Raw genomic sequence first — 6,092 nt, 5'->3', positions numbered from 1 at the left:
ATTATGATAATCCAGTGAGATAGTCATTTGAATATGAAAATTACAGTTGTCAATTTGTTCTTGTTGTTAAGTATTGTTGAGTTGGTTCCAACTCATAGCAACCCTATTTAGGGTTTCCAAGGAGTGTCTGATGGGTTTGAATTGCTGACCTTGCAGTTAACAGTCCATTGCTTATCCTGCAGCACCACACCTGGGTATCTAGAATCCTCAATATGTGGGTTAATAATGATAAAAGACAAATCATTGGTATTTTTTAATATAAGGACCACAAAAGAGAAAGCATTACATGATATCAACTGAATACAAGAAATGCTCCTCTTGTTTTATCTGAGGCAAATATTTCTCTGGGCCTCAGCTTACCCATCTGCTTCTTTTGTCTTATACCTTGACATACAGAAAAATTTATTGGAACTTCAGTTTCCTCTGACGTGACATGCAGAGAGACACAGTAAACATCTAACCCATCATTGAGATAAGTGGTCAGGGACGTCTTACTAAAGGAAGTGACATATAGCTATGTTTGGAAAGAAGAGACAGATAGTAACTGGTTGTGTAAGGGGCTGGGGAAAGCAAGAAGCAGCTTGGTATGCTCCCAGGCTGTCAGAAGGTAAGTGACCCTGAAGACAGGTAGCAATGGGGTAGTGGTCAGAAAGGAGACAGAGATAGAACATGCAGGGGCTTATAACCAGCTGCTGTTGAGTCCATTCCAATTCACGGCAAGCCCGTGTATGAGGAAATAGAACCATTCTTCATAAGATTTTCAATGACTGATGTTTCAGAAGTATATCACCAGGTATTTCTTCCAAGGAAACTGTGGACAGAATTAAACCTTCAATATTTTGATTCACAGCCCAGCACATTCACTGTACCAGCCAAAGACTCCTATGGTTTTTAATGGCTGTTCTGTTTTGTTTTGTTTTCCCCTATAAGTACATTGCCAAGGAGCTCTGGTAGCGCAGTGGTTATGAACCAGGCTGCGAACCTCAATATCAGCAGTTCGAAACTACCAGCTGTTCCGCAGGAGAAAGATGAGGCTTTCTGCTCCCATAAAGATTTACAGCCTTGGAAACCCTGTACAAGGTCACTATGAGTCAATTCCAACTCCACAGTACATAACCACCACCACCATAGGTACATTGCCAGACCTTTCTTCCAAGGTACCTCTGGGTGGCGTTGAACCTCAACCTTACAATTAACAGTCAAGCATCTTAACCATATTCACTACCAAGGGATTCCACAGAAACATATAGATCAGAGGTAGGGATTGTACAGTCCACAGGCCGTATGCTCTTCTTCTTGATAACTGCCATCGAGTAGGTTCCAACTCATAGTGACCCTGTATAAGATTTCCATGAAGTGGTTGGTGACTTTGAGCCACCATCCTTAAGGTTCAAACCAATCTTGCAGTCCAGTACTTTATTCCTCAGCACAACACCAGGACTCCACAGGCCATATAAACCCACAAAATCATTTGGTCTGGTCCTACCAAGGCAACTGCAGATGGGACTTAAAATTCAATAAATCTAGGAGTTTTTTTTTGGCACTTAATTTTTTTTTAGTTGTTTTTTTAATTTTCCAATTGGCTTTTGGCGGAAAAGGTTTCCCGGCCCTGTTCTGTTGTTGTTAAGTGCCATCGAGTCAGTTCTGATCCTTAGCGACCCTGTTTAGGGTTTCCGAGGAGCAGCTGGTGAGCTTGAATAACTGGCCTTGCAGTTCTAACCGACTTTGCAGTCCAACGCATTAACCCACAGTGTCACAAAAGGCCCCTGTTATAGGTCATCTTAAAGATTTGAGACGATAAAGTCTAGGATAAACTAGAGGGAAAAGGAGACCTACGCCACTACCAGGAGAAACTTCTAGAAGCAAAGCTGATCCTGTCTCACCTCTCCTTAGGAACCTCCAATGATTATAACCTCAGAATAAAATCCAAACTCCTTAACCACGTGAACAAATCCTTCATGTCAAAATCTAACATCTATGTTCAGATATTTCTCCCATTTCTTCCCCATGTGTCTCTCATTCTAGCCAAGTGACACATGTGCTGGAACACCAACCTAACCCCAATGTCTTCTTCCTGAATTTGGTTCATTGTTTTCTTGGCTTACGACGTTCTTCCATCTTAACTTGCTCTTCTCTCCATGGCAATATCCTACCAATATTTTGTGACTTAGCTCTATGTCCACCACCTCCAAGTCACATCAATGTATCTCTCTGGACTCTGAATTTGCCTACAACTTATAACCTCTCATATCCATTTTGGAAGAAGTACAGCCAGAATGTGCCTTAGGAGAAAGGATGATGAGACTTCGTCTGGTATTTTGGACATGTTATCAGAAGGGACTAGATGTAGCACGGCTAACCACAAAGTTGGCAGTTCAAACCCACCAACTGCTCCTTGGAAATCCTACACAGGGTCTCTATAAGTCAGAACTGACTCAGTGGCACTTAACTGCAAAAGATCTGGAGAAGATCTTCATGCTTGGTAAAGTAGATGGTCAGCAGAAAAGAGGGAGACCCTCAATGAATTGGATCATCAGTGGCTACAACAATGACGTCAAACATAGGACAACTGAGGACAGGACAGGACTGGGAAGTGTTTTTAATTCTGTTGTGCATAGGGTTGCTATGAGTCAGAACTGACTTGACAACAGCTAACAACAATAGCAGTGTGCTGATCTTGTTCTGCCTTTTAGGGATTCGGATATTCTTCTTCTCTCCTCTACTTGATTTAGAAGCTCTATGAAGAGATGAGCCATGTCTCCGCCATCTTTGTGTCCACATTCCTAGTGTACAGGCGAGGGGAATGAATGCTAAGTGAAACAGACGTGTCATGAGTTATTTGTTGTTGCTGCTGTTAAGTGTCATTGAGTTGGTTCCGACTCATAGTGACCCTGTATAGGGTTTCTGAGGAGCAGCTGGTGAGCCTGAACTTCTGACCACATGTTAGTCCAGCTCATTAGCCCGCAGCGCCACACCACGGTTCCATAAGTTGAATTCTGACCCAAAAAAAGATATGTCCAAGTCCTAACTCCAAGTACCTGTGAATATATCCTTTTTTATTGGAAAAAGGGTCATTAGAGATGTGAGTTCAGCTGAGGTCGCTAGCGTGGACCCTAATCTCATTATAGGAGCCTCTGGATGGGGCAGCTAAGCACTAGACTATTAACTGAAAAGTTGACATTAGCAGTTCAAACCTACCCAAAGACACCAAGGAAGAAAGGTCTGGTGATCGTCCCCCCAAAAGTTTAAGCTTCTAAACCCCTTTGTAATTATAGGAGCCCTGGTGGTATAACACTTCGTTACTCAGCTGTAGAACTAAGAGATTGGTGATTTGAACCCACCAGCATCTCCATGGGAAAAAGAGCTGGCCATCTCCTCCCATAAAGGAAACCCTATGGGGGCAGTTCCACTCTGTCCTTTAGGGTCACTAGAAGTTGGATTCAGCTTAACAGCAGTGGGTAGGGTTTGGTTTGGGTTTAATAAGAGTGCCACCCATTTTTACTGCCACGCAAAATATCACCCAGAATTTTCTAGTAGTCTTGCAAATCCCCTCCACAAACTAAGAATTATGCTTTCTCTGGGCGGGGGAGGAGAAGGATGTTTTCCATTGTTGTTAGAAAGTACAAATAACCAAAGTTACATAATTATGTAAAATCTATTCTTACACGTTTGCTTTTGTGCCAATGGTTGAGACTCTAATCAATTACCTTTCTCTCTCTCTCACTCTCTTTTAAACTTTCACATGGGTTAATGTTGCATATCTAACATGTACATTCATTAAAATCTCATCTATATTAAAACTCATTTGCTTTTCTTGATTTCATCTATCACTAGGAACAGAGAAGCCTCGAGAAATTACCTCATTGGGTCCTCATTCTACAAGAAAGATTTTAGTCTAGCTCCCCAGAGACTCAGGCATCTGAGCATGCTGAAATGCATCCTGGGAAAGAGATTCTGTGGACCTTTCTTGGGAGAAGTTCTATTCTTAATTATATAAGGTGGTGGTGGTGGTGGTGGTGTGCCATGGAGTCAGTTCAGACTCTTAGCCACCCTACATAGAGTTTCTGAAGCTGTAAATCTTTACGGGAGCAGAAAGCCTCATCTTTCTCCTGCGGAATGACTGGTAGTTTTGAACTGCTGACCTTGAGGTTATCAGCCCGACTCATAACCACTGCACTACCAGAGCTCCTTTAATTACATATAAACAGAAATTTAAAATTTTTTTAAAAGATCAGCCATGTGTTTGGAGATTCAGGCCAGAAATTTATATCCATTTGTAATATTAAGTTTAGAGGCCTGTGTGAACGTGGTAAAACAACACAAAGGAATTCATGCTTCTAAAGGAATGTATTGCAGAGGTACATCCCTTGCAAATGAAAAGCTTCTGGGCCCTTAACAGAGGTCTCCCAGTCAGACAAGGCTTGTACTGTTGTTATTATTGTCGTATGCCATTGAGTCGATTCTAACTCTAAGTAACCCTGGATAGGGTTTCTGAGGAGCAGCTGGTGGGTTTGAACCACCAACCTTGTAGTTTGCAGCCCAGTGCTGATCCTACAGCACCACACCAGGAGTCCCAGTAAAAGGTAAAGTTGCTCATAAAAGATTGGGACTGTGTGTGTAGGGGGCAGTGGTGGTTCTGTGGGAGAATTTTTTTACTTTCATGCAGAGGACTCAGGTTAGATTCTTGGACACTGCACCTCAGGCATCTGTCAGTAGAGGGCTGTGTGTTGCCATGTTACTATAGCGCTGAATAGGTTTCAGCAGAGCTTCCAGACTCAGTAGACAAGGAAGAAAGGCCTGGCTATCTACTGCTGAAAATCAGCCAGTGAAAACCCTAGGGATCACAACAATCGGTCTGCAATGAATCATGGGGACGGGGGCTCTGTTGTGCATGGGTTCGCCATGAATCAGCTTCAACTCAATGATAATTAATACATAACAACTGTGCATGGTGGAGCACAAAGGAGAGAGGGCCAAAGAAAAATACAGTGTGTCCGTACTTGTGCCAGTGAAAAGTTATCAACGAGATCCCGAATCCTAACTCTAACTAACCCACCCATGATCAGTACCAAAATACAATGTATGTCAGACAGATAGGTCCCATTCACATCCATGTCTTGAATGCCCATATTTTGTCCCTGCCCTGATCCTATCTACCTGTTTCGTTCACACACTGATTCATACAGACGTGATGTATTTTGGAAGCGCCAGGCTGTGTTTTGGCCGTGGAGCTGTCACCTGGAAAAGATGCGGCGTTGCTCTCAAAATGTTTGGAACATAGTGAGAAATGCCCGGAAATTAGCACAGAAAGCAGAAGGGATACATTTGTGTTGCATGAGAGATGAGGAGGCTCTATAGAAGAGCATGCTCCTGACTGACGGTTGATTCAGGAAAGACCTACTGGAGTCAAAGATACTGGAGCTGAGGCAACATTGTTGTGGAGTCAGAGCCAACTCATGGTGACCTTATGCTTAGAACAGAACAAAAGGTTGCCCAGTTTGGCACCATTTTCCCTGATATATGTCAGTTCACTGTTGTGGCCAGTGTCAAAGGATTTCATTGAAGGTTTTCCTCCCTTTCACTGACCTACTTTGCCAAACATGATGACATATCCAACATTTTGTTGTTGTTGTTGTTGTTAAGTGCTGTCAAGTTGGTTCCTACTCATAGTGACCTGGTATAGGGTTTCTGAGGAGCCACTGGTGAGTTTAAACTGCTGACCTTTCAGTTCAAACCGACCTTGAGGTGGAGTGCTTATCCTATAGTGTCACACCAGGACGTGGGGTTGGATTCTCACCAGATTCTCTCCTAAGGAGAATTCTGGTATTGTTTACTCTAAAACGGATTTATTTGTTCTTCTGGCATTTCATGATATCTTCAAAATGAACTGGAATTAGAAGGGGATGAAGTATGAAGAGTGGTCCAGCCAATGGAAACCCAGATTGTGCAAAGACATCAGGGTTAGAGAGGAGAACACAAGGCACTCATGGAACCAGAAGCAGTTCTGTATGGACTAGCACACAGAATACAAGGGGAGGAAGGGAAACAATTGTGGCAGAAGATCAGGATCCCTATATATTATATATATATCA

This window comes from Chrysochloris asiatica, unplaced genomic scaffold, assembly GCF_000296735.1.
Source record: "Chrysochloris asiatica unplaced genomic scaffold, ChrAsi1.0 scaffold00200, whole genome shotgun sequence".
NCBI lineage: Eukaryota > Metazoa > Chordata > Mammalia > Afrosoricida > Chrysochloridae > Chrysochloris > Chrysochloris asiatica.
Note: the sequence above shows the minus strand (reverse complement) of the source record.